The following is a 19,099-nucleotide window of genomic DNA, read 5'->3' on the forward strand; positions in this document are numbered from 1 at the left end:
ACGACCAGATGTGGATTCTCCACTGATGTCTTGGATCATCAGTGCAGTGCTATTCAAGGAGCATCTATCACCAGGACTGTCATATCTAGCCCTCCTTGCAGTTGCAGCTTGATATTGTTGATTTCTGCTTTGACTAGATGCAGTCCGTATGCAATACATATGTGTTTTTGCAGTGTGGCCTTTTTGCCCTTGTTGGCTAGATTGGCCCATTGATGTTCTAGGGTCTCTGTTTCTCTCTATTCATGTAGGGGCTTTTGGTTGCTCTTTTGTAAAAGTGAGAATCCATGCTCGTGTAGAGCCATTATACACAAGGTTCTAATTTGGAGGACTTGTCAGGCGCGCATTTTCTCTCCGACCTACTTGGGGAAGGTGCGAAGGGGGGCCTCTGCGGGGGTCTCGGGAGGGGGGGGGGGGGGGGGGGCCAGTCTCCCCCGGCTCGTAGGGCCATTACGATAAACACCATGCGCAATTTGGAGGACCGTTTATAGCTAAATTTTGAACTACTTGCTCTAAGTTTCAGCCCAGTGATAGATCTGTGATGTGCCTTTAGCTCTACGTAGCCTTTGGGGTCAATTTCAGGTTTTAGATGCATCAAAATTTGTGTTCTAGATACTTGTTTGATTTTAATAGTTTTCTGTCCGATTCTCAGATGTCCGATTTTCAAGAGTCCGATTATCAAAATCGGACGTCTGATTTCGGGTTGGTCCGATCGGTCCAGTGGTTCGATTTTGGTCACGTCCAATTTCTGGAATCGGACGTTCGATTTTGACAAGCGTCTGATTCTGAACTCGTCCGATTCCTTGCGTTCGATTTTCGTGTGTCCGATTCTAAAGTCTGATTTTTAGTGTGTCTGATTTTCAGGGTCCAAGTGTCCGATTTTGAGACTGGGTCCGATTCTTGCAGTGGTCCGATTCTGGGAATCAAATCGGATAGGGTGGTTCAATTCTAGCAGTCGGACGGTCTGACCCCGAAATTGAATGGTCCGATTCTAGGAATTGGATCGGCACGGATGACGGCCTACGGGTTGTGCGCGATGCCTCAAGGTCAACGCCTACTCCACGGAATCATCCAGTGCCTTCCAGATAGGTACAAAACACTACAAGGAAATGCTAGACTTACCTGGAATCACTGTGGCACTCGAATCAATCGGCAATTCAGAGGTCTCCCCGCTGCTCTCTCTCTCTCTCTCTCTCTCTCTCTCTTTCTCTCTCTCTCTCCCTGGCTCTCAAGCTCACGATGGTCTTTCCTGGTTCCCTGGGCCTCCTATTGCCCCATCCCAGCCTGCTGTAACCTCATAAATTAATCCCTCATACTCTTCCAGCCAGAAATCTGAATCTGTGCCCCTATTTCCCTGTTTCAGCATGTTATACAGCAACAGAAAACCCTATTGTTTGCTCCAATGTTTTGCTCCTATCCTTTCTAAATGCAATAAAAATTTATAAGAAAAATACCTACACTACTCCATCATGCTTTCCCAAGTCCAAAACAACAAAAATCTACTTGCTAAGAAGATCGAATACCTCTTCAAACTCCCTCGCTTCCTACCTATCTACCTCAAGCACCGGTTTGGGGAAAACCCTACTTCAATGCTCGATTCAAAGCGCGCTAGCGCTCAAGGCTTAAATCCGTTGGTCCCGGCACAACGGAACCAAAATGTGGGAGCTTTCGCTCAACCACCAAGACCCACAGACCGCTTATTGTTCAAGCGTTCCAAGCCGAGCACTAATGGCTACCTCTCACATAGCTGATGCGCCATCCATATCTACTAGTGTAGTGAGCTTACCTCCATGCTGATCGAGTTACCTCCTCTCCCGCGCACTCCGGTAGCTCCACGATTCAAGTGCAAGCTTCAAGCAAGCTCCATCCTCAAGCTCCATGCTCCAAGCTCCATCACTGTGAGCAAGAGAAGAGAAGAGAAGAGAAGAGAAGAGAAGAGAAGAGAAGAAGAGAGGAGAAGATGGAGAGCTTCTCCTTCTTGGTCCCTCACCCTCACACACACACTCCCTCACACTCTCATACCCTCTCTCTCAAGCACAAGCTTAAGCAAGCAAGAACAAGAAGAAGAAGAAGAGGAGGAGAGCCACTTTTGGCCACACACAAGAATGAGCTTCTCATTTACTTTTCAACTTTATATACAAAACCCTAAATCCCTTTTGGGCGGTCATCCCCTTATCCCCTTTTTTACATGGCCGGTAGGCCCTTATTCCCATTGTCCTTCTATCTTCCTAGCTTCCTTTCCACCGCCTGTCTACATTTACAAATTGCACGATTGAGAGTCCGGTGCTCGTTGAATTAAGCCATGATGCGCTTCCGCTCTTTTACAAAAGTATTGATTTGCGCTTTTTCTTGTGCGCCTTGTTCCCTTATTTAGGACTTTTCTGTGCTTCTTGTGTTTCTAGATTTTTCTTGGTGTGCCTTCGTCTTCCGTTTCACTTTGCCTTGGCCTTTGTCTTCTGCTTTAGCTTTTCCAGATTTTCCACCTTGTTTGTCTGAGGGTTAACAAACACTCAACTTCACATTTTGATCCAATGGTATTGAAAAAGGCTTACATATTATTAAAAGTACTATTTTTTGAAGAGAAGAAACCTCATTTAACATAGCAAAAAAAATGTGGATGTTCAAACTCACAATCATTGACTCTAACTATGTAAATATACATATTCTCCTTTCAAGATTCTTCATGTATTAATACAATGCTAAATCTTGTCTACAAATGTATTTCACTTTAAAACATGTCACATGCCTAAACACCATTAGTAAAACTGCTACAAATATCCAAGAATTGCATATGGAACTTCATACTCCTTTACTTAGCTAAATGTGTCAACCTAGTTCCAAATATGGATTGCCACCAGGGCTATGGGCTTTCTGTCGAGTTGGAAGTGAGGTTTTGATCATCACCATGAGCTGCATGCACTATTCCACACCATGGGGCAAGTCCACTTGCCAGGCTTGAGATTTGGTTGAAAGCTCAATCTAGCTAAGAAGTGGTTTGACAGTTTTGTCTTAAGGTTTTTTCACAAGCTTTGCCTCCATCAAAGCTGCATTCAAAATTTGGCTAGGCTATGCTTCTTCTTCCCAAGCCATGTTCGATTCACGAAGGTCACCTGTAACAGCTAATTCCAAGCTGTTGTGAGAGTGGCTTCCGAAGTCGACTATCCTTTGGCATGATCCCATGCGTTTAATAAAGCATGAACATTGATTTGGTGCAAACATTTGAATCCACAATGATATTTGATCACAAAGAAGGCTTAGCTTAGCTTGAGGGGTTTGATTGGAAAAATAAGTTCGATCAAGAGCAATCGTCCTTTGCTTCTCTTTAGGGATTTGAACCAATTTCTTTGAAGAATTGATGCTAAAAACTGCTACCCAACTTAGGTGCAAGTATTGACTTTGATTAATTATCAGAATATGAGCCCCTTGGCTTTGAGCAATTTATCACTTCAAATATCAAACAAAGAGAAGCCCGAAAAAGGTTTCATGCAAGAATACATAACAGAGGAGCCAAGTGCTTGCGTTGAACATCTACCATAACGATAGACTCGAATGCCCCAAGCAATAAATCCAATAAGTGTCACACTCCATGAATAGACTCCAAAATTAGCATCGAGTGTCCCCAAACAATAGAATTGAATGCCACAACCAACATCAAATGGCACAAGTAGAGTTTGAATTGAATGCTTCCAAATAAAAATTGAGTCAATTTCTTGAATAAAGCCAAAATCGAACATGCCAATTAAAGTTTGATATTCTAATCTAGCTCCTCATCAAACATCCTCGAATGTCTCTTGAGCTCGAGCATTATTATTTCAAGGGGAAACACAAAACCTACTTGCGGGCCTTTGATTGCAAAGCTTGCCCTCAATCATAAAGTCTTGCCCTTGAATGGAGACTCAAAGCTATGTTGAATCAACACTTGGATGCCAAATACAAAAATCATTGGCCTTGAGATTGAAGTATAAGGACTACAAATTGGACTCGAACCTCGATGTACATTTTTATACTTGTGGTGTTCCTATCTTCTTTTTCTCAGCGTTCTTTTGTCCTTCGATCCCCTATCTAGTCACTTGGTTGTTATAAGCTTTTGGTTGCTTACCCCACTTGAACACACTACTACTCAATGTGAGCCGAATTGCCAATATGCCATCCAATTCTCTCTTTCTCCCATTCTATCCAATTGACTTTATTAAATAGCCACATTTGCCCCCCCTTTTTAAGGTGTGCTACTAACTAGTGTTGTTGGGGCCCTTGCTTTAACTCAAGATCTCATGACTAGGTTGTGCTTTTAGTTACTCTCTTGCATGATGGCAATCTCTCTCTCTAGGTAGTCACAACAACATTCCTTTTAGCTTAAGCTACCTATCTGACATTGAGCTTTTATTGAGAGAGATTTATCCATCATTTTCTATTTTGCTATAAATTTTCATTTTTAATTATATTTTAATGTTTTTTTAATTTTGTTTTAATTTTTTCCTCTCTTCCTCTTACATCTGAATGCCTATTGCACCCTATTCATACTTAAGACTACAATTGGATGCTAAACCAAAAAACATCAACACAGACTCTCTCTCCCTTCCTCCTAACCTAACCATACATGTTTTGGAAACCATTGATGTACAAACAAAAAATCAATCTCTCATCGATCTCTTGCTTACCCTTCACATCACGCTTCTTATTCTTATGCATGACAGAGAAACGAGTGCTTCAAATGCTTAATTTTGTTGTTTCGGTAATAATGGAACTAAAATTTTGAGTCACAACTATGCTCGAAAGTGGGATAAGTGTGGAGCTCCTATCATTCAGGAGTTTGACTATTCAAAGTAGGCTATCTCTTATCTCTCTCTCATATCCACTGGCTACTCTCACAAATAGTAACAACAACCAATGGTACCAAGATTGTAATAGACACACCTCGAGCTCACTTATCATTGTAGTCTCTTGCAAGTCAAAGGGTATCTCATGATCATCATGCAACTATGTTGTTCAGTAGGCTCTTGATCCAGATGTGTGCATTATCATGAGCCTCAAGTTACTGTTTTATTGAGCATGGCAAGTTCTCTTCAAGAGTGAGGAGATTATTCTCACAACTTACAAGAGAAGAACTTGAACTAGAACTTGATTGCAAGATAACTTTATTACAAGAGGACTTGATTTTTACAAGAGAGTGCTCACAAGAGCATGGCTTGATTACAAGATAGGACTCGATGCAAGATAAGACAAGAAATGGAAGGACTTACCTCGCAAGAGCCTCACAACTAGTGTTGGCAAGACTAAAGGGCTTGAAGCCGAAGACACCTATTTATACTATAGCTAAAGAGGTTAGAGGTGAAGCTTATAGACGGTGGAATCATTGATGACATAAGCATAATTGATATTGACATAAGCAATGTTGATGTAAGTGTTGATGCAAGCCTCTTTTAGGACTTTCCAAAGAATTATCCATAATCTTCTTAGAATTATCTAGTATTTTCTCAAATCTCTAGAACATTCTAGAATGTTCTAGAATCTTCTAAAAACTTCATAGAACTAGCAAGGACTAGCATCAAGTTCCACGAGGGGCAATGGTGTGCTTTTAAATAGGCCTTGGCTTGGTTGGGTGAGGGTGATGAAGATGAAATTTGCGAGCCTTAATAGGAGCTCTTTGAAGATGTGAAGCTAGTTCTCATGTTCATTCACTTGCATCATAGCCCTTCCAATGGACAGTATCCTGTAATCTACCTCTTGAAATTCTCAAATCCAAGATTTTGTCTACTTCATATTCTTGTCGATTTTCAATTATGATTGGAGGCAATGGCTTTGGTATTCTTCCAGGGATATTGGATGTATGACATGGCTCCAAGATTGAAACATGGAATAAAGGATAGACTTTCATGGAAGGGTGAGTTGGAAACAATAGGTGACTTGATTTACTTAGCCAAGCATATTGAAGGCCCAAGTCATTGATAATCTAGTTTCTGGGAGGGGCAAGAAGAACGTTGATCACATCAAAGAAGACAAACTTAATCTCGAATTTTGTATGATGGGTGTTGCATGTGAAGCTTACATACATTTCTCTTATATTTCTATTGAGCTTGTTTGATCTATGCTTACAACTCTTTATGAATATCAAAGAGGTGTTGAGCTTAGTATGTAGTAGCTAGATTCTTCTCCTATGATCTTACATAATTGTCTATCCTTGGGTGTTGACCATACTTAGCAAAGAATGGTGTGAATTAAGTGGAGGCATTGGAGGAATTGTTGTATGTAAACTCAGCAAGGGGTAATAGATCCATCTAATTGTCTTGATGATAGTTGATTTTGCATCTAAGGTATTTCTCCAAGACTTGATTCACTGATTTTATTTGTCCATTGCTTTACGGGTGATTGGTTGAAGAAAGATTCACTTGTACTTCTAGAAGTTTAAAGAGGCTTCTCTAGAACCCTGATATAAACTAGGGGCCATGGTCACAGACAATATCATCACGTAACCCATGGTGCCGATATACCTAGTCTAGGAAGGGGCTTGCTGTCCCTTTCCCATTTATACTCTTAGTTGTTGTGAAAAAGCATGCCATTTTCGTGAATCAATCAACCACCACCAAGATAGAATCATACCCTCTAGAAGAAGGTAGTTTGACAATGAAGTCCATGGATAAAGATGACCATGGCTTACTTGGAATAGGTAATGATTAAAGAAGACCATGAGGTTGATGATGAGAGACTTTATCTTGGTTGCACGTATCACAAGGACACACAAAGTCCTCGACTAGTTTCCACATTTGTAGCTCCTTAAAATCCCTTGAAACTAGTTCGATTATCTTATTAAACCCAAAATGCCATGCTGAGGGAAGATCATGTCTCTTTTTGAGTATATCCACTTGCAAAGAACCCGGGGGAATATAGAGGAGTCCTTTATAATAGAGCACCCCATCAATGTCTTGGAAATCCCTTGAAGTTTTTTCTTGGCCTTGATATAATTACCTCCTTATGTCCTTGGCAAATGAGTCTCTTGTAATTTCCTTCTCGACCTTTGATAAGAATCCAATGTCATTTGGGGCTCTGCCCTCAACTTAAGTTGCTCATGTTTCAAGATTACCGAATTCGCCAAGGAAGCAAAGCGCCTGACCAGTTCGATATTTTGTTGGTCATGGGCCTCATCGCCTTTTTTCAGTACCGTGTAGGATCTTCAAGATAAAGCATCTGGCATGCCTTGTTGGTGGCCAGGACATTGTGGAAGTTTGGTGTGAATTGTCCGCCGTTCGAAATAAAGGACGAAATCCCATGCTTTTCTTCTCCTCCACCGCTTCTTCTTCTTCTTCTTCTCTCGACCATTCATATTTGTTCAGGGAAGGGAGAGAGTGTGCCCATTCGTTCTTCCCTGTGCTGCGTAATGGCGCATCCCGTTCCTCAAATTCTGAGCTCCAAATCTCGTTTTTGAGAGCCCGAGCCGTGGATCCTGGAGTTAGTCCTCGCGTTGAGAGGTCTGATGCTGTCTTTCCCCCTTCCATTAGATTCGGTTTGCAAAGTCTTTCTTTTGTTTCTCTCCTTTGATTTGCAGATGAGTAAAGCCACCAGATCTTGGAGCATATCAGGCGGAGCTTGTTTTCAGGACAGAACGATCTCAGATCTGTAATTGCGGAGAGAGAGAGAGAGAGAGAGAGAGAGAGAGAGAGAGAGAGAGAGAGAGAGAGAGAGAGAGAGAGAGAGAGAGAGAGAGCGCTGTGTGTTGGAGATGGAGCGAAGCATGATCCTTCCCCTATGGGTGCGCTCACGGGGTGGATCCACCTGCAATAAAAGAGCAGACTTTTGTTTGTCTTCCTAGGGGGATTCTACCCCCTCACCGTGCTCTGTGTTCCGATCTTCGATTCGTTATGTCTGCATAAGTGATTGAATTGTACTCTCTAATACCAACATGGGCGTGCGAGATTGATATGCGTCATGTTCGGGTGCTGGATAAGTGTGAAACGCATGATGTTTAGCACGGAGATGTTCTGTTTAAGTTGATGAATGAAATGATATCACTGACAGACCATTCACATGAGGTTTCTGCAAATTCACCGTGTTGCTACGATGCAAGAACCATCCAGAATACCCCTGTTTTGCTGTTAAACTTGGCAAAATCCCTGCTTTACAGATGGTGTGAAAATCCGTGTTTTGCTAAAATATAGGAACCTCCTGCAAGAAAAGAGAAGCACGTTGATTGGGCTCTATGTTGGATTGGAACCTAGAACCGAACAATGTTGCCATATAATATACCATATTGTTCTGGTACGAAAATAACCATATTAACATGCATGAAGAAAAATATGTAGTTATGCATTTGAAACACAGATTGCTGGTGCTGAAATTGCCTTCCTTGTCGAAGGCTTACTTCATTGAAACAAGAAGCATGGTGATTGGGCTCTATGCAAGATTAAAACCTACAAGGCAATGATGTTCTCATACAACATGCACCAGAATACAATGTTGTTCTGGTATAAATATAACCATATTTACATGCATGAAGAGATACATGTCGATATGCTTTTCATAAACAGATTGCTAGTACGGAAATCTTGGCTCCTGAATGCGTACTGCTGTTTGAGATATAATATTCTATCTCTAGTCTATATGGCTTGGTGATTCTCAGTTACATGAGATGTGTGGATGTCCTTAGTGATACGTAGCCCGAAGCTTCACTTATGAAACAGCAGTCCTTTGGTGCAAGTGTACAACTAGTTTGCCCTTCCTGCACTCTGTCTCGTAAGAAGTTAGTGTCCAGCAGCAATATGGTGCTGAATTTTAATATACCATTTTTAACTGCCTGCAGGCGCATGAAGTGGCAGATGTCCTTCTTGACGTATCTATGTCTTGACTGCAGGCACATGAAGTGGCAGATGTCTTTCTTGACGCATCTATGTCTTGCAGAATTTAGTGTCCTGCAGTAATATGGTGCTGAATTTTAATATACCATCTTTAAATGCCAGCAGGCGCTTGAAGTGTCAGATGTCCTTCTTGACGTATCTATGTCTTGATGTGTAGAAGAATTTAAATTATAGTGAAGTGACTTCTTGTCTCCTTTAGTTAGATGTATAACGATCTGGTGTGTACTGAAGTGAGTTGTCATCTTGGGGTTCTCATCTTTTAATACGAGAATCCGAGGGAAATATTCAGAAACAAATGTGGAATAGGTATAGGTTTGAAGCTAATCAACAGTATTGGTTAACTTGCATGATAATACCAATGAGTGACAGCTTGGTCAGGAAGATAACTATTGGAGAAATGGCAGGTAAAGGGTTCAAATCCTACAATTGGGTGGCTCTATGGTGCCTTTATCCTCAGGGGTGCAGAGTTGAGATGAAGTCCAATCAAACATTTCAAAGATAGATGCATTACAAGAAACAACTTGCATGGAAATGAAAACCAAAGTTGCTAATTTAGTAATATATGAATTATTTGCAAATCATGGATTTCCATTCTTTCCGTGTGTGATGTCACCTTGTCACCGCTTGATTATGAAAGGACAATTGATTATTTTGTATTACCAAGGATATGTGTCTCTACAATATTTAGGAGAATTTGTATTGACAAATGATATAGACTTTATAGAGATTTAGATAGGTATGCTTCTTGTTAGGGTTCATTAGATGTGATTTATTTGGATCAAGTAGATAGGCTGCAAATTAGTTGAGTGGGGATTTCTTAGTGTTGCTATGAGAGATTTTGAGTGGGTTAGAAATCAAAATTTTCAGTATTGTTGCTTTGAATGATGATCCAATGTCTAGATTGTTCTTCCTGGGGGGCGGGGGGTACATTGTTAGTGGTTGGTAATCCTATCTTTCAAACTGTCCGACCTGTCCAAATTGTGAATGCAGAAACTAACTATAAGTCCATGATATGGAAACCAAAGGCAGATTATTGTTGCCTCAAACTTATAAAGTTGGTTAGTTTAATTGCCGAAAGATGTCTAGTGTGTGCAGGAAAATTTGAAAAGAATTTGCTATCAATAATGTTGGCTTTTGTGTAATAAGAAAGCTTGTAAAGAATTTACCACCTATGATGTTCGCTCTTATTATCCACTTAGGGATCTTGTGTAGAAGTAACTGGTGATAATCGTAGCTCAATCAATGGTTATCTGGTAAGTGAGTTGGTGCTTTGTTCATGTCCAAGCACAGGGCATGTCTTATGTTGAACTGATCTGGTGGCAAAGCACCCCCTTTACCTTATAAGAACACTACAAGGGAATTTCTCTTCATATGAACGACATTTATTTTTATAAGAAAGTAGAAATACATTTTTTTACAAGCATACCTTCTGCAATGGATTGTGTGCGTGCATGTGTGTGTTTGTGTGTGAGAGAGACAATTTCAAGTTTGATTGGTGGCCTGTGAGAGTTGTTGAAGTTTGATTCGCTATGTCTTGTTGCTATTCCAAGTGACAGCTATTTTCATGGGAGTGCGTTAATAATTTTATTGTTAGCTGATATAGTACTTGGTTGGAATTTGAGTTTTGGTGTTTGCTGTATCTTGATTGGCAGAAGTTTGTGAAGTGTAATATCAATGGCATTTCATGTATTGCTAGCCTCCCCTAGTTTTGGAGCTTCTCTGAGATATGTGTTTTCAAGGGTGTTTGCGAAGCAAGGGTTTGTGAAGAACTGAAGATTCTTATGATAATATCAATTCCACGACGCTATTGCTAGTGATCTACTTGCTGTTTGCACATTATGATTTCAAGTCTCTAGGTTGTCTCTCTCTAAAGAACACCCATGCACAACGTCTCATTGAAGAGGATGTAAATCCTTGGTAGAATTCTTTGGAAACAGCTGTTGGTGTTAGCTCTACACCGATTTACAGACTTGTGTCAAGAGCCTCTCTGAGTGAAGCGATCTCGTGATTGCATTAGGGATTTGCTTTCAAGGTAGTTTGAGAAGCAAGATTTTGTAAAAGTGCAGATTTTCTGATGTATCAATTCCGTGATATTGTTGCTAGCGATCTACGTGATGTTTACACATTACAGGGGGTGCATCCAAGTTCATTGAGATATTCAAAGCAGCAGGACACATGAGAGTTTTCAAACATAGTCAATTGCACTGGCTGGTGTGGTTTTCCATCTCTGTAGTTGGTTCATGTCTTTGATAGTCTTATCTGTCAATTGAGAGTTTCTCCAGCTGATGTAAGTATCATTCTTGAAAATCTAATTGAAGGTTGTGGTTGTTGGTTTAGATTGTGAATTTGGGAACACAGCCATCTATGATTTCGATATGGTCTAATCTGGACATCCGAAGTTTTTTTGCATTTTCAATCTTACAAAAGGAAATGGATAGGTGATGTCTCAACTGATTGCTTCATCCAAGGATGGCTCATTCGATTTTCCATCAAGCTTTCATATTCAAGTTGTAAGATTTCCTTCAGGCTTTCTGCTGAATGGTTTACTCTATTTTCCATCAAGGTTTTATACTCAAGTAAGTTGTAATACTTTCTTCAGGCTTTGTGCTGTGATGTCCTGCTGCAGAGTGTAGTCTGCAGAAAGTTTTTCCTTTCAAAGAAACCGTCAGAAAGAGTGCCACTTGGTCAGAGTGACATGAGGAGAGAGCAGCCTGCAGAAAGGGTAGAACCTGGTGCAAAGAAGGCCACTGGTCAGAGTGACAAGCAGTTTTTGGTTGATATAAGTATGTCAAGCTGAGAGTCTAGAAGAGGCACCTGCACCTAAACCACAATGATGCCTGGTGCTGTGTGGGCTGTAGCAAGCTTTGCTCCCTGAATTTCGAGGATGAATTAAACATCAACCAAAAAGGAAGGTTTGATCTTCTAGGTATGTCGGAGTTGAGCTATTGTGACTTTTGTATAACTATTGGTTTTCTGTGGGTGCACTTAATACGTTGTCTACTATCACTGGGTTTTCTGCATGCTTACTTGAAAATGATCTTTGTTAAGTTGTCTTTCAAAACTGAGGTTCATTGTCAGGAACTGGGGACTTTAACATGGTTGACTACTGGTTCTAGCCCTATGTAGTGAAAGGGTAGTAGCTACAAATACATCATAGTGTGAATGTATTTCGACATATGATTGGGAGCTAATTGAACAGCTGCAACTTTGTCTGCAGTTTTAACATGATTAAATGTTGGATCTGTTGCGGGTCTTAAGCTGCAAGTCTTCTAAATCCAATCTGTTGAAGTTTGATGGAGACCAGTACGTGTCTCATGTGTAATATTGGTTCTGCTTGTTCTTTTCTTTATCTATATATTACTTCTTTATTTCCTGAATAAAAAGTTCCATCATTTGTTGCAATCTACTTGTAATGTTGACAAGCATCAGTGTAGCTGGTATCTTTAAACTGCTTTGTATGAGGGTGCACTGTTACGCTCAAAGCTTTGCCATGGATCTATTTAGGTTTGTTAAGCTGCTGCTAGTCCGCATGTCTTTTAATCCTGTGAGGATGAAGGTTGATCTTCTGGAGTTCTCTGCCATATCTCATGTTGGTTGAATGACCACTGCACATCTTGACTGCTTTGTCCATCTCTTCTGTTAATCCCTAACTTGTTTACTCTATCTCGTAGGTAGTGCTTCTCTCTCTTGTGGTATTTGGATATATTGTCACAGAAGAACCAGGATAACCCTAGCAGCACACTATTGTGCCATGATAAGAATGGATCCTTCAGTATAAATTAAGATTATCTTCTGGAGTTTATGGTATGATCTCAAATTTGTGCATATGCTGCTGAACTGGAGATGGCATGGTTCAATGGTTATTATTTTAGCAGCCACAAGCCTGCAGAGACCGAGAGAGTGCAAATCTGCGGGAGAGGGACTAACTTGGAAGCTGAGCCTCTTCGGAAGCAAAGAGGACAAGCTTGTGAATGCAAACTTTTGTCATCATCTGATGTTAGTCAGTTTGCCAGGGATGCAGTTGTGAGTCTAGAATAGACTATGTTGGGAGCTTGATAAAGTTAAACAAAAGGTATAAATTTTTGAGTCATCCTGCCCACAGGAATATATCTTAATGAGCTGGAAGTGGTGGGTTCAGTTGTGTATCCAGCTGTTGTTTCTCTCTAAGGTGGCACATTTGAGGTATGTCTTGCCTCTCTCTCTCTCTCTCTCTCTCTCAAACTTCATGCTCGAAAATAAATGAATTTTAAATAGTCTCATTGATGGCTTTAGCAATTTGATGTTTATCTCACCACATGGCTCTTGTTATAGAGACCATTTTTGTTTTGTAGATACTAAATTGTATTCTTATGTATTCCATGCTAAGCTAGTATTCAAACATGGACCGTCCTAGCATATTTTATTTAGCATGCTATGGACTTGTCCACTTGTAAACTTCAGCCTTGTAGTTATGTAGTAAATGTGGGTCAACGTCACATTGTGAAGCTTTTGTATATACGACCAAAAAAGAAAACAAGATCGCGCTTTGCTCTTGTATCAAATTTCTCAAGAAGTTTGATTGTGATTTCTCCTTGCTTGTAAGGTGAAGTGTGCTTGATGTTGCAGTAGGTTTCAGTTTACTGCTTAAGCAACAGCAATGTTGAGTTTATTATAAGGCTTGGGTAGCTTTGAGCTTCTTGCTTTGATTGAGTGTATTCATTCAAACTCGAGGTTAGTTTATTGCTCAAGTGATGGAACATCGTGCATCTCGATACCCAAATGACTGAAAATGCTGATGGAGAAGTCATTTCTTAAACAGCATTCAGACAATGAGGCCATTAGAATGCCCTCCCCATGTATAGAGATTGTGCAGCAGTGATAATTGCTTTTGTTGGGCAAACGGAGCAGTAATTTTCTAGCATTAAAATCCTTACATTTTCTAATGCTTTTTAGCATGCTAAATAAAGCTAAGACTACTGGCCTCATGTAGAGCAAGAATTAACGTTCCATGTCATAACTACAGCACTATGGAGACCCACATTTTGTTTAATGTACCGAATTGTTTGTTTACGTCTCAAATAATGAGAAACAATGACAACATATGTTAGAGAAGACAAGATCTAGTCTAACCAGGTGTTGCATGGAGTCAAATGCAGTCTCATTAGGTTAGTGATATAACTCAAGCTGTTGAGGTTCATGTCAAGGAAGACATTTCATTAGAGCTACTTATTACCCCTTAACTTGAATGGGCTTATTAATAAGATGGAATTTCTTTCCAATGTTGAGCACAATTGTATTGTCCTTGGTAGCTCAATGAGCATATTTTAAGGTCAATTTTTTTAAAAAAATATTGGACATGTGTTTTCCTTGGTAGCTCAATGGTTGAGCAGTTGGTTAAGAAACCAAATGGATGTAGGTTCAAGTCCTACTCAAGGATATAAAACGGGTACGTTGCACCTTTGAGCTTAAATATTTAGAGTGAAATTTGTGCAGCATTCCAATTAGTGCTTTGTCAAGTGAGGGTATATAGGCTGACTTTGATTAACTGTGTATATAAAAGAGATCTCATCAATGCCCTCTAGCCTTTGCTTGCCTGACCTACTCTGTCCTTTTGTAATACTAGACTAGCCCATTTTTTCATCAATGCTCATCAATGTTCTCTAGCCTTTGCTTTTTCTTTTGGTTGAACTACTCTCTCCTTTTGTAATGCTAGACTAGCCCATGTTTTCAAGCTGGTTACATTCATGTTAAATAAAATTTCCAGGTGTGTGCTCCCCATGGAGGATCTAGTTTTGTACGTGTTGGCCATCATCTTATTTGTTGGAGATGTGGGCCATCTCTTGGTCTGCCTTAACAACTTGACCATCAAATCACATTTTTTACATGCATGGTTGTCCTAGAAATATCTTAGGTGAAGGCCAAACACAATCCTCAGTTGTATGTAAAGATAATGTGAGGGCATGCACTCTTCTAAAGAGGGTCTTTTCACATGATATATGGATTAAGTATGCTGGATAGGTAAATGTATAATGGGTACAATTGTTACAACTTGAGTATAAGCTCTTAAACCATTCAAATTGATAGTATACATACTACATGACAAGATTGCCCTCTTAGATGTGTTGGGATGCACTAAAAAGAGTTCATTGTGACCATGTGTTTGCAATCTTGATCACTCATGCAACTAGACCTTGTTTTCCAAGTTTGCCAATGAAAAAAGAGATGTTAAAATTTAGGGTCAAATGGTGGGAGAAATATTGAAAAAAGATAGTGTGTTTTGTTTGTTCAATCAACTAAGAATTGACATAAGATTACCAAAAACTCGATTATAAAAAATCCTTGCACATGTAACCACATTGTGAGATAGCAAAAATTTATCAAGATGAGATGTTTGGAATATTTCTTGCTAGTTCAACTTGATGGGATGCCTAGAACAATTGATTAAGTTAATATTGTAGAGCCCCTTAAGAGCCTAGATTTACATGTATGTGAACGCACTTGTCTATCCAAGTGATGGATTCAACAATTCGAAACTACAACCTTACTCTTGTAAGTCCCAAGTGTATATATCTAGGCCATCATGTGTAGGATTGTTTATGTACACTTTATATATGTCGAAAATCTTATTGAACTTGATTGTGTTGTTCAAAGTGAGAAGGTTAATGCTTGCATACATGTTTTATGCAAATTTTATGTAAGAAATGGAGATCATGACTTGCATGCATAGAAATTGAATAATGTTGATCTACACACACTAAATAAAGAAAAAATGGAATACTATTAACTAAAGGTGAGCAAGGTAGACCGGGCATAACCGTCCCCCACATTAATTAATGATATTAAGTTCTTAATGTACGCACTAGAGTTAGAAGCCTTTTTTTAATCATAAGTGCCATATTATAATTTGTAAGATTGTAATTTACGATTTGAAAATGTAATGGATGTGAACATAGGATTAAAATTGATCAAAAATTTTAAAATTGATTATATTAGCCTTAGATTTATGATGCTTTGAATGTGACATAAGTATGTCTAACGCGTATAGCAATTAAATTATACGAGTTAAATTAAGTTTGCACTCTATGGTGTTTTTGTATGTCTATTTATGTACTTTCATATAAAATAGAAAATATTGACAAATTTGAATAATAAATATATAATTTTTTGATTGGCTCCTCACGCAAACAATGCATTCTTGTTCATCACTTTATAAAGTGGATGAAGCATGCTTTATTTATTAGGTCGAAAAGGCTTTGAAATTGTGATTGAGATAGCTTTAATTGTTCAATAGATTCTTTAGGGTTGGAGCAAGTGGGTAGTTTAACCCATCCATGGTGGTTGAGAGAGACATTGTAGATGTTAGTTGAATGCTAACGATATGCGACTCCCCAAAATGGGCAAGGAGTTCACCAATTTAGTAGGAATACATTAGGTCGTATCTTGAGGAGTGTGGAAACCTAATCTCTAAATAAATGTTTTGATTTGATAAAACTTACAAAATGGGTGTCCATCATTTGGTTTATAATAAACATTAGTATGTCTCTTAGTCATAATGATAGATATTTACTAACTTTGGAACTAAGGAGTTCCTCTTGTGAGCTTGAAATGTGCCACCAATTTTGGGAGTTTTTATGAGTTTATGGCTATTGCCACATGAGCATGAAATAAAAAACAAGTTTGAAATCGGCTCTGAAGCCACTATAATTGTCACTTGCTCTGTACATCTTGCATCATTTAATTTATTTTGCTTACTATTGATATGTAACTAAACCTCATAGAGGAGGGGGCCATTAAGCTCAAAATAGCTTACTTATATAATTAATATGGACTATAAAAAATCAACAAATGAAAGAAGAAATCCCATTTTCAATTAGACACACTAGATTTGGTGATGTTAACATGTGAATATTATTTACACAAACATAAGTACACATTGTGAGCTAGACCATTGCCTCATGCTTTTTTTTTTTGGGTTCTTTAGCTAATCTTTAATCATTGATATAAGGGACCTTTAAAAAAATAATAGAAAAAGACTTACAAAGTGGTAGTTAACTAGGGGCAAATTTCCCCTAGACAAGAACATGAATGATTTCCCTAACTAATTACTCGCATACTAGTTATTTTATTGCAAAACCACTTTTAGAAAACCAAAGTGCGTTAAAGAGTAAGAATTTAGATAATTGCAACCCATTGGAGTTGGGTGTTCATTGCCACTTAAGCAAACAAATACAAAAACTTAGCCGATCTCTTGGTAGTAACTTTGAAACCAAAGGGGTTATAGTAAGTCTCTTAAACATCTACACTATTTCTTTTGAAGACAGAGAAAGTTATCACTTGGAACTCTATATGATTTTTTAGAGTGGACTTTGCCATTTTTGAGGGTCCAAACAAACCTAATGAGTTTTCCTAATACCCAAACAAAGAAATTCTTTGATCTGTTCTTCTGTTGGACCTTTCCACCTCCATCCATTTCTTGATTTTAGATCATAGAAGATTCTTCTTTGCACTCCCAACAAAGGAGGTTCACAATGCTCTTCACCTCACTTCCACATAGTATTCACGAATGGGAGATCGTTGCCATAAGCTTGGATAGCTTGTCTTTGGAAGGAAGTCATATTGTTACTACTCTCCACAAAAAGAGATCAATATGGTCCGAGGGTGTGGAGGACCCTACTTTTTAAAGGCAAATGACAATCTTAACTTTGAAGTTACAAACTAGAGATGGAGAAATTAGAATAAAGACTAAGTACATTAGGACCTACATTTACTTATAATCAATGTTAGGTTTGTTAAATGATAATATAAATATTCATGATTATTCCATGCTCTTTAGACCTAAAAATTCCTTAAAAACCAAGGGGGTGAAAACTCTTAAATATAAGATAGCCAGAATTATTTTCTACAAACTTAATTATGGTAGGATTAGTTAGAAAGCTAAATGTATGCCTTCCAAGGAAGCAAGTAGGTTGGGTGAATCCCTAATACATTCACCCTATGGCATGGTAGGCTCGGTTAGTTGAGAAGTTTCTCAAGGAAAACAACATTAGACTATGAAATTAGGAGTTAAATATTCAATTGTCCTAGATTGTTGTCATAAAACTTGATTCACTGTTGTTTTAGGGGATCAGAGTGAGACTTTACCCTATGGGTAGAGGGGGTTTATGTGCCCTAGCTCCCCCCTTGTTTCATCTGAAGCCCACAAAGCATTTTTGAAAAGCTAGATTTTGGTTCCATTGCCAAAACCACAACTGATTCTTAATCAATCAATTTCTTCCCATAAGTAGACTATCATGTATGTTAGTGAGATATCATATTCTCATCGAGGTATGTACGCTCACCAAAACCTTAGGCAATAAAGAGTAGAAAGGACACGTTGGGAGGTAACCAATCTAGGAATGATGATAAATTAGAATAGATTAAATTGAATCGTTGAAATTGTGATTTAGATTAGGATTTCCTTTTCTTTCCAAAAGAAGAAAAAAATAAAAAAAATAGACTCACCACTTGTTGACATCATTGGTATGCATACATTGAAAAGGCTTGGTATGAGACATGACTTCTTTGTGTGCTATTATGGAATCAAGAAATTAGTAAAATTTTAACATCTACTTTCATTTGCTAAAAACTCACTACTTGTCTTATATCTTATCGTGGCATGGCAAAACATTAGTTCATGACTAGCTAGTCGACTGTTGGCTAGGTTGTCAAATATTGCAGTGGTCGATTGCATGAGTTGAGGTCTTATCTGAATTGAATTGAGTTAGAAGATTGTTGAAGTTTAGTAAAATTTTTACTGGATATTCTCTGATTTTTCTAATTTGGAATCACCTTTCTCAAGCATATAGGTTGGACAAATACTACATGAGACTAGTTGGTAATAGTTGTGATGGCTTTCATAACAAGCATATAAATGTTGCATAGGATACTTTCTGCAGTGGGATAGAAGTCTATGTTTCCAAGTCTACCACTTTTTACATGGACAACAAGACTTCCAAGCTTCTTTGGTACTCAGTACCTCTGACTTCCAATGTCCTTAGTTATTTTTGTAGTGAATGAGTACATTTCCTTTTGTAGTAAACAAGTATTTGGCCAAGTTGGAGCCATTTTTTATGGAAGAAGTGGGCTAGTCAGCATTAAGATGATCAAATGTGGCCGAAATCTAGTCCTTTTTCTTGTTGATAGTCCTTGACCATAATCTCTCGTAATGAAAGAAATGCAAGTCAACTAATGTTGTGATAGTCCACAATCCTTTACTATGCACCCTTTTAGAAAGGTGG

The 19,099-nt window shown here is 38.8% G+C and overlaps 1 non-coding gene across 1 annotated transcript; it reads left to right on the forward strand.

Annotated features, from left to right (window-relative positions):
- Positions 1–14,186: 14,186 nt before the first annotated feature.
- TRNAL-AAG (transfer RNA leucine (anticodon AAG)) lies at positions 14,187–14,259 on the forward strand. Its single transcript has one exon. It is a non-coding gene; the product is annotated as a tRNA-Leu (tRNA).
- The last annotated feature ends 4,840 nt before the right edge of the window (positions 14,260–19,099 follow it).

This window comes from Lygodium microphyllum, chromosome 10 (assembly GCF_053477565.2).
Source record: "Lygodium microphyllum isolate KBCC chromosome 10, Lygodium_microphyllum_v1.1.10, whole genome shotgun sequence".
NCBI classification, from domain to species: domain Eukaryota; kingdom Viridiplantae; phylum Streptophyta; class Polypodiopsida; order Schizaeales; family Lygodiaceae; genus Lygodium; species Lygodium microphyllum.